The following is a 13,563-nucleotide window of genomic DNA, read 5'->3' on the forward strand; positions in this document are numbered from 1 at the left end:
CGCCCCGTCCGTGTAAAAATTGTCTTCCACGAAACCGGGCCCTGGTGCCAAAGAGGTTGGGGTCCGCTGTATTAGTTAATAGAGACTTACTAATATTGATCTTCACTCCTTCTCAAGTGTTGAGTGTGTCTTCTCATGGGTCTTGGCTGACGAATGCCAACAACTCAGCAGCCTAGGTATGTGTCACCTTTACAAAACTGCCCCATCAGTGCTGTCCAATTTCTGACAACACGCTTTTCCTCACCTCTCCCAAACTCTCCAACTTCTCAATTTCCTTCATCCAATAAGCTCTCCCTCCTTATTTTACTACAAGTTGGTAGGATTGCTACTGTCAGTTTAAACATTTCCTCAACTCTGCTCTTATAGGGTAGGTCCGTGAAGGGCTGATGGAATAGGTTGTTTGTTTGTTTGTTTGTTTGGAGGAATTATAGATTCATAGTCAATGTGTTATATATGATGCATGGTATGGATCAAAGTCACCTTTTTTTTTTTTTTTTTGCACATGGATATCCAATTTTTCCAGTACCTTTTATAGAAAGACTATTCTTTCTTCACTGAATTGACCTTACATCGTTGTCAAAAATCAGTTGTCCCTATATGGATAAGTTTATTTTTTGGCTATCTACGCTGTTCCATGATCTAGTAGTCTGTCAAAATAGCAGAATGGTGGTAGTCAGTTTTTAATGAATATAACAGTATCCCTTAAGCTCAAAGCAGTGATTCTCTTTTCACACAGATAATCCCAACAAACTTGTTTTGAAGTGCTGCCTTTAATTACTGGCCCCAGGGTCTGGATTTTTTCAAGCTGTTTATATATTAAGTGCTTATGTTTGCTGAGACTCAGGGCTCCCCTCAAAGAGCACCATGAACCTCCTTTCTATCCAATTCTTTAGACGCAAGTATGGAAACGTGTGTTGAGAGAAGGAAATATGGAAATTTTAGCTTCAGGTAAATGCTTCTTTTTTTTTAATTCCTTCAAAGTTCAGCAGGAGATAAAGATGGATATTCAAGTGAAGTTGAGGAGCTGGAAGGAAATTTGAGATAACATTGTTTAACATGGAACAGACCACGGCTAAATGTTAGGATCCCAAATAATGTTTAAAGATGCGTTGGCTTTGGAAGATCATTTCCAATGAAGCTCTGAACACGATATTTTCTAAAGAAAAGCCAATTAGATTCCATACATAATATTTTATGAATATTAACATGTGCATATATTACAATTAATTGCATATATATTAATTCAGCATGCATTAGCATCTGTACTTAGTCACTCTCAAATTTGGTTAATTCAGGAATTATTAAATACAAAGAAAATCTAGAAAAATTACATTCAACATTGAATATAAATTCAAAATTTATGTAACAAATAATATACCAAAAATACATAGTTCCTTCTTCTACCCAAATTACAGTTCTTGTCTTCTACTTTATTAAACTCTTTTTCTGTTAAACTCTTTTCTATTCTATTTCTATTAAACAATTTCTATTTAAACTTCTAGATGTCTTGGGGAAAACACTATTCAACTACTTTGAATAAACCAAATAAAATGAGCATACAATATCAGACCATACAGTATTAGTAAAGTAACGATATAGTGGAATAATACTCTTTACAAGGAAAGCACGGGGTACCAGGATCGTTAAGTGACTTACTAAAAGATACATTTAGCTAATAAATTGCTGGGGCTGATAGTTACACTTCCACCCCACTTTTCTCACCCTTCCAAATGAAGACAATGAGTAGCGGTTAAAACCAATGTGTTAAAAGGCCTGTACTCAACACTTAGGATTGCGAAGACTGGTAAGAATCTATCTTGAGAAGATTGGTAAGAATCTATCTCCATCCTCAAGAAGTTTAGCAGGAGATAAAAGGCGATGTACACATAAATATGGAGCATATATGTATGGTATTCGGGGCCTGAGAAAGGGTCGCAAATGGAACTGAGTTCAAGTAATGGGAGACGGAAAGGAAGAGAAAGAGGAAGAGGAGAAGGATGGCGAAGCAACCAAAAGCAAGTTCTCTTCAGATTGAGCCAATCAGTAGAGGCCCTTGAGGTAATTCTTGCAAGTGGGAATTCGAAAGCTGAGGGTAGAGAAGGAAAAGGAACAGGAAAAGCATGTAAAGATGAGGAGGCAAGTAAGTCAAACGGGAAGACACCACATTTCTCTCTGCCACAGCCCTCCACGCACAGCCCTGCGCTCCCCAGAAATGTTACACTTTTGTGAAGCCCGGCTCTGCTCCCGTCGTATGACTGCAGCTGGCACATGGCAGCAGGCACTTCTCCAGCCAATGTCTGCACCTTGAGAGAGGGCCATCCTCGCAGGCGCCGTCCCATTGCAGTCCACGTGTGACGAGAGGAAAATGAAACCTGATTGTTTTGTGATCAGCATTTGTGAGAAACAAGCTTTGTGTACCATTCCAACACTGATTTTTATACTTTTCTTTAACTAAAGGTGGAGGAAGCTTTTAGTAAAAGCAGTCCAGATCCCCAGCCTCATAACATGAACGTTATGGCCTGGCTGTTTTCCAGTTTCTCCGTGATAGGAGACAAGCACCCTCCGATTTAATAACTAAATTCATGTTTTCCTCCTGCAGCAGCTTGTGCAATGATTGAAGTCAGAAGACCTTGGCAGCCTCTGGCACTGGCAAATAGAATGTGGCATTTTCATCATATGATTAATTAATGTTCCTGATTCAGGGAGATACAACACCGCTTTACGTCCCTTGTGTTATTGAATAACCTCACATGCATTGTTTTGCAGGCACTTTTTACATCAGTGCAGGTAAATCCCAAGTAACCGGCCACAAAAGCCTAAGTTTCTGCTGAAGCTCTGCGTGAGTGACTTGAGGATGTGCCTGGATGGGAGAGAAAAGAAAGGAAAAGAAGGAGGAAGGAAAACCTGTGTTAGCCAATCCATCGTGTCGGAGAATCCGTTTTACTTCTTGCTTGTCCATGATTTGCAGTCTTATTTGGTGTTTTGTTAATAACCTCTTTCCTTATTCACACATCAAGAATGATAAAAATGGGACTTCCCTGGTGGCAGTGGTTACAAATCCACCTGCCAATGCAGGGGACATGGGTTCGAGTACTGATCCGGGAAGATCCCACATGCTGCGGAGCAACTAAGCCCGTGCGCCACAACTCCTGAGCCTGTGCTCTAGAGCCGACGAGCCACAGCTACTGAGCCTGCGTGCCACAACTACTGAAGCCTGCGTGCCTAGAGCCCGTGCTCCGCAACAAGAGAAGCCACTGAAATGAGAAGCCCATGCACCGCAACGAAGAGTAACCACTGCTCGCCACAACTAGAGAAAGCCCGCTTGCAGCAAGGAAGACCCAACACAGCCCAAAAAAGAAAAAGGTAAAAATAAACATCCCAGCAGACAGTCAAGAAACCTGCCTATGTGATCCTTGGAAGTTATACCAATTGGCCCCTGTATCAACGGTTTCAAACCATAAAGCTATTCTCCTGGGTCCAGCGAGTATAAACAGGATGCTTTGGAGAATCCAGCGAGGAGATGTTATGGAACTAAGTGTATTCATCTTTCATTTCTAGCATATTCTGGACCCAATAAGAAAGAGGGGCATTGTGTCGTCTAACAAGTTGTCTCAAATACTGCAAAACAAACAAAAAGGACAAATTTATGCCATACTTGCTACTTGGCTTTTCTTCTTAAAGTTGAGTATTGAAATATTATAGTTGCACCTTCCCTCCCAAAAGGAGCAAATGTCTTTCTCACAGTTAACTGAAGTAATGAGCCATTCAGATAGAAAATGATCACATCTTTTGAGAAATCTATTCTCTATATCATTAGAGACTTGGCATTTTATCCCTTCAGACTACCTTTGGGACTTCTAGGGCATTGGAATGCTCCAGAGAAGGCTCAGTCCCCAGTGAAGAGCTCATCAGACCTAGGAAACGGCCTCACCATGTTGAATTATTTCCCCGGTGAAAGGTTAGTACAGAAAGAAAGTCAAGGAGAACAACAAATTGTGCCACAAACAGAAACTGAAAAAAAAAAAAAGTCCAGAAAATTGTCAGGAAATAGTAACCAACATGTGTAGTGTTAGAGAAAGAAAATGCATTTATTTATTTTTAAACCACTTTCCCACTCTGCCTTCAATATAATACACATCATAGAATCACTTTAAGTTTGCTTTTTTACCAAATTGAGATGCTTTCAAATGGAAAAAAATACCTATATATGGGTAATATGAAAGAAATAGATACTGACACTCTTGAATAATTCAGGAATCTGCTGAAAAGATTTTGAGAATTCTACTTTCACAAAACCCCAACATTGAGATCCTTAATGTTGCTTTCTAGTTAAACTCCTAGAGTACTGATGAGGATTATTGAATTGAGCTAAGGTAATTGGTAACAGTCATGGAAAGGAAAAATGATTCTGGGTAAAAGAAAATGACAGTCTCAGTGTTTCTCCTTCATTTCTTAGTTAAGTTATGCCTAGTAAAAGCACAGACTCTCGTAACCACATGGGCTTTACTGAAATATTATGTTTCTCAATCCTCCAATGTACTTTGCTTTTTATTTCTATTTTCTTCTAATCCCCAAATATTTTGTTTGCCTTTCTCGCTAGAGTTTAGTATATTTCTGTATCCTCTAAAATCTCTAATGCATTTTTAACACTCAGTAAATTTTAATTAAATATAGAAGTAAAAATACATTCCAGAAATTAGTATTTATTTTCTACTATTTTAAAAAATTTACATGCCAGTAAATGCCAGTCAAAACTGAAAATTCTGACAGCATTGACTAGTGCTGGCTCAGGAAATATGAGTTCTCTAAAATTTGAACCCAAAATTGCTATGTGGCATGGACAGAATTTTAACTATTCTTGACTCACTTTCTCCCTATTAAAAGAAGTAATTCTTCCGTCACAGGAAAGCCAAAAAGGCAAACATGATGCTAGATAAGTTTTGTTTTTTTCTGGGAGAAATAAGGCGTTCTCAAAATTCAAGGCATCATCATTATTCATGCTCCTGAAATCTATTATGATAGTAGAAGATATTATATTTAAACTTTTCTTCTGTTTTCCCCAAAAAAGCCTTTAAACTAAGATTATAGCCTATCAAATAATTATTATCAAAAAAAAGTAAGAAAAGAAAAGAATTAAGACCCAAGAAGCAGGACATAAGTAGTAAGTCTAAATACAAATTTGTGATACCACTGCTTATTTTTCTTCTCTAGAAAAATGCCTCCGGTTTTAAATATACAATGTCGGTATTAGCAACGTACGTTAAATCAGAATGTAGCTTATTATGGATCCAAAGTGGTTCTGAAAATAAATTTGCATTAAGCAGAATCAGTCATATTGGTAGTATGGAAATTTGGGTTCGGTTATAGTTCCCTGTCAACCAAAAAGTTCAGTGTTCACTGAGAAAATAATAAAAAATAAAAACCCACTGGGGAAAATTCTGCTCCCTTTAGTATGCAGAAAGCACATACTGGAAGTAACTTCACCTGCCAGTTGTGATTAATTTGCTATTTCTTACAACGTCTCACTTTGATTATTAATGATAATGATTTGATTTATGAGTTCTGTTCACTGACTATTCTCAATTTCCAAAGATGTACTCTTTTGGAAAAAAAAAAAGGAGAGGAAATAAAAAGCTGTTGGGGAGATAGCGACTCAGGTAACGCAACGTGGCATCATTTACCTCTAGACGGTGGTTCATATCTATCTCCCCACATTTTCTTAAGGTGTACAGGGAAATCTAAAGGCCAGGGCAGAGATATTGTATATAATGAGTGAGAGAGGAATATCACGATCCCACCTCTGTTCTGAGGTTTTGTCTCTTTATGTGTTATGGGAATGGAGAACATTTGGGACCAGGGCTTCTGGATTTTAAGGCTTTTCTCTGTACAGAATTATAACATGTAAACCCTGCGACATGAATTGCATATTAACATTTTGTCATTCATGCATATATTAAGAAGCTGAGATGTTTAAGACTGTATGAAAAGATGTTGGTTCTCAGAATAGAATTATAGAGAATTAAGGCAATTAGAACTCTGAGGAGCCATACGCAGCGTTGTTAGAATATCATATTTTCTACCAGCTGACCTCCTCATTGATCACAGAAAAGAAAATTCAGTAGAAATTAATTTGGAGCTTTTCACAAATGCAAAAATAACTCAGGAATAATTGATTTTTAAAGGTTGAAAATTACAAAGGCTCTCATCTTCCTTGAGAAATATCTTCTAGGAAAATAAGTGTAAGACAGAAAAATAATGTAATCATCTTTGCCCAGATCATACCCTCCACTGGGAGTTTGAGGACCTGAAAAGATTTCCGTCCTCAGCACTACCTCAGTGAAGTACCCACTGGGAGTTTATGAGCTTCTGGCCCCACTAAGTTTCCATACAAAAAGTATTAGTAATAGCTTATCTTATTAGTAGTAGAGCTTTCCACAGGCTAGATGCCTTAGATACATAATCTCATTTAGTCCTCACAACAAGACAATGAGACAATTACTGTTATCCCCATTTACAGATGAGGAAAGTAAGGCTCAGAGAGATTAAGTGACTGCCCCAGGTCACACAGCCAGACATGGTGCCGATTGAGGCAATTTGATCCCACTGCACTGTCGTGGCACGCTGCCTCTTCTTTATCCCTTGTAAAAGGACAGTAATGACATGGCTACAAACTACTCTCTAACACTACACTTTGTCATAAATGAATTCTATGTCCTGCTGAGCACAGGAAAAGCCTATCCCTTAGAATGAGCTCAGAATGAGGGTGGTAGCTTTTAGCAGTTGGTGGAAAACAAAGAACAGCTGGTACTCCAGTGGCTTGTGTTGAGTCTGATAAGGTTCCTAAATCTGAGAAAAGGATCCCTCAGTGCCTAGAACTTTTTAGAAATCTCCTCTCATTTCCATGTCTAGAAGTTCTGTACCTAGAGCCAGCTAAAGTATTCCATTCACACATAAAAATCTGGTTCACGATGCCAGAACACTGGTTCCCCCACCTGGAGTGCTTGTTCAAAATTCAGGGACCTGAGACACTCTCTGAGACTCTGATTATTAAACCTGAGTTTAAGACTCCACATTGGCATTTTAAACTCCCCTGGGTTGGGCTGAAATGAAGCAGAGACCCTGGAAGACTATGTGGGAGCATCCCCTTAACCTCTCCTTCCTGGCTGTTTTTTACTTCTTTGAGTCTAACAGATAGTGTTTCCAAAGCTCCATCATTCTACACTCTCAAAAGGCAATCTCTTCCACTCTCTTGGTTTCAACTGCCCATGGATATGCCGGTGATTTTCAAGTTTATCTTTCCATGCTAGACCCCTTGCTCATTTGAATCTCATGATCACATTTTCAAAATCCACATTGTTCTTCCTAAACCTCTTCTTGTTCCTATATTGTGTTGCATTGCACCTTGATAAAGGTATCTGAAAATCTTATGGTCCTTTTCCCTTGCCACCGACACCAAAATAGTCACATTTATGCCGATGTTTATTTTCACATAGTTTTCAGTTCTATCTCATCTTCTCCATTCAGACAATTAATGCTGTAACTCAGGCCCTTATTACCTCTTACCTGGATTACAATGACGAACTCCTCACCGGTCTCCCTAACTTCATCCTGGTCACCCTCAAAACCATCCTCCTCAGTGTCACCAAGGGAACTTCACGTATCACGTTGCTTCCTGCTTAAAATCTTCCCAAGGTTCCCAAACCTTTACGCGTAAAATTTGACCCTGCCTTTTTCCCTGGCCTAATCTTATGACAATCCCATCTCACACATTATACTAAGTGATTGAATACTTGCATATAACACCCTCCTTGCCTTCACTGAAGTTATTTCCTCTACCTAGGAAGCTCTTTCAACCTCTAACCCTCCCGATATTTGCTACTTACCCAATTACAGTGCCCTCAACAGCACGCACCTTAAAGCAGGAAGAAGCACTTTGGATTTAAATTATCCTGAGTTGGAACCCCAGTTCTGCCTTTTCTAATTGTGGGACCTTATGTAACTTACCTCACCATGTTATGAACATGAAATATAATATGGCTGAAATATATAGTATGACACCTATATCCTGCATAGCTGTGTGAATTTGGGCAGGACACTCATCTCTTAGTGCCTCCATTTCTCTGTCTGTAATTTATGTAAGTTGAATTAGATTTAGGAAATCTCTGAACTCTCGTGATGCACAGCCAATGAGTACTTAGGCATTTGCTAATATTGGTGTGTTCAGATTTACCCTTTGTAAAGCACTTTCATAAGCACCTCCTTTGTCCCTTATGATGACCCTGTGAAGATGTTTCACAAACAGTTAATTAAGTAGTTTTAGGTAACAGGGCCAAGAAGTGTGACTTAGTTCATTCACAGACCTGCAGGATTCCTAGCTCAGTACGTCTACACTCTACCACAGGGCTTTGCAGCAGGCTCATGAGTCACTGTGGAGAAGTCACATGTTGAAACAAAACAAATAAAATAATTCATTATATATTCATATATTATTCATATAAATATATTTATTTATTTATTTTAAGTAACTTAAACCCAAATAGACTTGCTCTGTTCTTATATCAAAGACAAGAGTATGTTTGATGTTTCTTCTGCAGTCTTTGGTGCATAGTAGTTACTACAGGGTTGTCCGTTGTACTCCTGTCCCAGGCAGCATTATAAACAGAGCAGAGTCCACCAGGGAACATTTTGAAGGACCCCAGGGACACCCCTGTTTTAGATGTGTTCTCTGAATTTACAGAGAACATACATAGGTAGGTTACCTTGGGTGGTGGGTTGTCCTTCATATCCGGTGGCCCTGATGGCCTTAGGAGGTGCAGGGAGGCCGGGCAGTGCAAGAAGCCTGCAGGGAAGTTTGTCCAGCCAGGCTCCCTGGAGGTCTGGAACGAGGATCAGGACGTGGCAATGGTTTCAGCTGTCTGACTGTACGGCTCCATCCTTCATTACGCCTTCTCTCTCTACCTGCTTCAGAAACCCAACTACCCTCCGTCATATATGGAAGCACTGCCCTTCCATCAGAGTTCTTGTGCCAGGCACCTCAGTCACATGAAGGCCAGATTAAAGAAGGCCACTTTGGGGCCAGAGGCCAATCCCTGGAGGGATGAGGCTGCCAGGTCACCTGACTCCAGTGCACATCTAGTCGCTCCCGCCACTTCGTCTGTTCTTAAGGGGGCTGTGTGGGGGACAAGCTCTGGGAGCTTCCAAGGTTGCTCTCCAACTAGAATTAGTTTTGGTTACATACCACAGAAGACCCAGAAGAAAAATGGCTTAAAGCCCTGAATTTCCCACTTCAGACCCCTTTGGTTCCCAGCAGTAGGAGGGAGGAAGGGGTGTTCTTCAAGCACGTGCTTCCCATCCACCCCCCCTTCGGGAGACATCCCTGGGTGCCCTGCATGCTTCTGCTCATGTCTCATTAGCAGAATGTCATCCTCTTGTTGCAAGGGAGGCTGAGAAACAGCCTTTTACCAGGCCAGACTCAGGATTTGCTAACAAAGAAGCATGGATACTTCTGTAGAGAACTAGCCAACTCTGGTACGTCAGTATAGCCCCTGCTCACACCTCACCCATTCATTTCCAGTTGGCTATTCAATAGTCATATAATTCAAAGTAGAATACGGAAGAAAACAACTTTAAAAACTCAAAATATTACCTTTCAGAAGTATTGAACTAAGAGAAATTCAAGCCCGAGAACCTTAACTAAATTTATCTCACTAGCTAGTTATTCCATTCACTATCTTCTGAAAAAATAGGCCACAAGATAGATAAAAAGTAAGGGACCTCCAACGGTTGACTTTCAAGTAGAGGCTCAGACAAGCAGGTTCATAACATCAGGGTGTCCAAATCAGGCAACCCACAATTGGTCTCTGAACCCTAAAATGAGGATAATCATGTCAGTATCATTGTTTTGTTTTTTCTGTGTGTGTGAAGATCAAAGTAGATAATACCCAGAGTAGCGGTGAGCACAAAACATGTTCTTATATCTGAATCTGAAACAATGCTTAGGACCAACTCTAGACAAAATTGTGGATGAAGCCAATTTTGTCCTCAAGATCGTAATCTCACACACACCATCCTCTAGATATCGCCCTTCCTTTATCTCTTTCTTAGGTGACAAATTACAATGCCTCTGGCTGACCAGAAGTCCCTCCCAGGTCTGCTCTGCCAGGGCAGCCCTGTAACTCTGGGTTTTAAACCTGCCACCATTCCCTCTTTTAGTATCATCAACTTTTGATCTCACGGTTTTAGCATATTGTCAAAATACAGAAGAAGGATGGATGAATTCCCTTATGGCAAAATTGCTATTGCATATAAGACTTTTTTTCTATAGCATTTGTATTTACATTTTAACTTAAAAGAAGTCCTTTGAGCCAAAAGAGGTGTATTTTAAGGTATATTTCAAGCATCAACATACAGGGGGAATATATTCAATATGGAACCTTTCCAACATCCTTTAAATTTTCCCATACAGGTATAAAGTTTTCTTTCAATTTTATTAAGGTATAGTTAATATACAAAAGTTACACATACTTAATATATACATTCTGATGAGTTTACACATTTGCATGCACTCATGATACCATCACCACAAACAAGGAAATAAACATATTCATCACCTCCAAAAGATTTTTTGCGTTTCTTTGCTTTTTAAAAACATTTAAATATTACTATTTGAATTCATTTTCTTGAGCTTTGAACTGGCTAGGTATTCTTTCCTCAAGAAAAACATAAGCTTAAAAAAAAAAAAAAGGAAAAGTAAAACATAAGCTTGATGAGAAAGGATATCAAGGGAAGGAAAAGATAAAGACTCTGGCTCCTTTTCCTTGTTAAGGTTGTACCTTCTCATTTTTACATTTCCAGATATATGTAGCAATTTTGGCAAACTCCCAAATAATGCCAGTCAAAAGAAGACTATCATGCTTTGTAATTTAAAAAATATATTGCCCATACTCAAAGTTCCAGGACCTCAGTTATATCATACCCCTTATCCTGAGATCACTTAGTTTTATTTAAGAGCTCAAGCAGATAAAATTAAAACTCTTAAAAATCTCATATAGAAGGTTAGGGTGTTTGGGGGGCTCAACATAAGAGAACCAAGGAAGGTTCTCCCCGACCTTTCCCTTTGGATAAGGTCCCTTCCAGATTTCATTACTATCAGTGATGTTTCCAAAAGCCATTTTGACATTACTTTTTATAAAATTAGATGAAAATATGTGTATTAGATGAATAACTTCATAAGCATTTAGGTTTGTTGCAAAACTGCTAAGAATGAGGCTGACAGAACAGTGTTCCTGTCTAAATGAACTTACGTGCTTTAGTAGAAAACCAGGAATTTCCTTGTTTTGCTCTTCCCCCACCTGTCACTGCCCCCCTTTAACCTCCCTGAAGGAGAATTAACACGACCTAGTCATGGGGTAGGAGGCACTGAGGACCTAGGAGCCTCCTTCATAAGTTGCTAAAAAGAAACATTTGTCACATTTTTGTTTAATTCATGAAATATCTATATACGCTAATGGGCTTTACTATATTGGAACACTAATGCAGAAGAAAACAACGTTATGGTATAAGGACAAAAATAATTGATTAATACCAGTTACCGCCAATCATAAACTGAAGTCCAAAACACAAAGCAGAGATTTTTTTCAATCTGTTGAAGTGAAATCAAAGGGAATTTTTGAAAGGCAAGCTCTCACTGCTGTGCACTGGGAACCAAGCCCTCGTTACACTTAATGGATGTTCCATGCCAAGTTCCCCAACCCCTGGGGGTGAAAATTTCCCCTAAAAAAACCTGGAAGGAATTCAAGGCTGCTAAAGGCTTGAATAAAACTTTACTTAATGTGTATTGTACATTTTTATTACCCTGAGATGATATGTTATAATTACGTTCTTAAATCATGTGAGAAAAACTTAAACACATTATTAACAAATGATAATATTCCCAAACCAAACCAGATTGCTGCCAGTCTCTCTAGAGAAGAAGATGGTAGATAGTAAGCAGGCGAACAAAGTGGTAAACATGTCAGGAGCAGGAACAAATATTAGGCACCCTGGTTCTATCGAAGGCACAAGACTTAAGAGAAACAAATTAGCCTCTGCTGGAGCTATATGGTAAAAGGACGGAAATTCTTTTGAACTTGCAAGAAATTATAACGTGATTTTTGGATGTTCCATAAGTAATTAGCCAAAACAGAAATGTATGTTTCTCAGAATAAAGTGAATAGAGAAAAATATTCCACGAAGAATACTTATTTTAGCTTCTTAGAAAATAAGCTGAACCTTTAACATAGTTGAAATGGGCAGAATCAATTTCTGATGGTGTTTGGAAATAAAAGAAATGAGAGTTAATTTGAATCCTTTCCTTCACCCTGCCTGAGCTGATCCAAACTTAAATATTAGAAATCACTCTAAGAAGGAACTGCCATAAGAATTCTTACATTCAAATACACATTATGAAGTCTTTTAAGCGAAGCAACTTTTAAAGATCGTAGAACTGGAAATAAAGCTGGTAGCCAGAAGTGTGTTGCTGCTGTCTGGATAACCCTGAACTTCTTTTGGAAGGGAGATTGTCTCCTTTCCTGGCATCCTCCAGGCTGGTGGGACCCATGGTGCACAAGCAAGCAGAGGCAGGTTCTCTCCGGGAGCCTCCACAGGGAGTTCTGGAAAGGGTTGGCATCCACCTGGAGTGAGGAACCATAGGTGGAGGCTGGCTTCCCCATTGCCTGGTTGAAGATCAAAACAGATTTTGTTTTGGCAAATGACTTTTAGAAATCAAAGCCTCAGAGCATTTAAAACTTATCCTTTGGCAGTATATTAAGGGAGATGGACCAAGAGTCATTCTGCAGGAACTTGCACTGTTAAATGTTGGTGGAAAGAAACTGACATGATTGATAATGCTAACTGGTTACACAGGAACCTTGAGTGTAGGGAGATATTTGTGTGAAGGTGCAAGAGAAAGTAAAGGGCTTTTGCATTTCTGCCCTTGTTAAAGCTACACTGGCTGTACCTACACAGATCTAATTATATGTGAATATTAGAAATATGAATCAAATATACCAGTTATTTCCACTTGCTTTAAAATCCTGTATAATGAAAGAGATGCTGGACCCAGGAGCAATGACTATTGAGTGGGGAGGACATAGCTCACAAGAGCAAGTATATTTTTTATCATGAGTATAGTGTAAATATTACACGTTTCTCAATAGTTCGCAGTATAAAGAGAGGTTGGTATTCAATTTATGAATCCCTTGATATTCAATTTATGAATCCCTTGAAAAAATCATGTTCACAAATATTTCTGCACTATTTCAGGAGATAATAGTAAATATTCCCTCTTCATAATCTTTCCTTTATTCCTTGAAACTTGTGATCAATTCGAGTTGGTCAGAACTGGCCTCTAAGGTCATCCAAAGAGATAATATCTGATGCACATCTATGCAGTAAAGTCAGTACTTTAATCTCTCAGAAATAGGCAATAAAATATGCTATTATCATAAACTCACATCTAAACTGTCAATAATTCAGAGGCTTGAGCAATCATCTGGACAGCCTAGAAAGTCAATTTAGACAATC

The sequence above is a fragment of the Balaenoptera musculus genome, chromosome 2, assembly GCF_009873245.2.
Source record: "Balaenoptera musculus isolate JJ_BM4_2016_0621 chromosome 2, mBalMus1.pri.v3, whole genome shotgun sequence".
Lineage (NCBI taxonomy): Eukaryota > Metazoa > Chordata > Mammalia > Artiodactyla > Balaenopteridae > Balaenoptera > Balaenoptera musculus.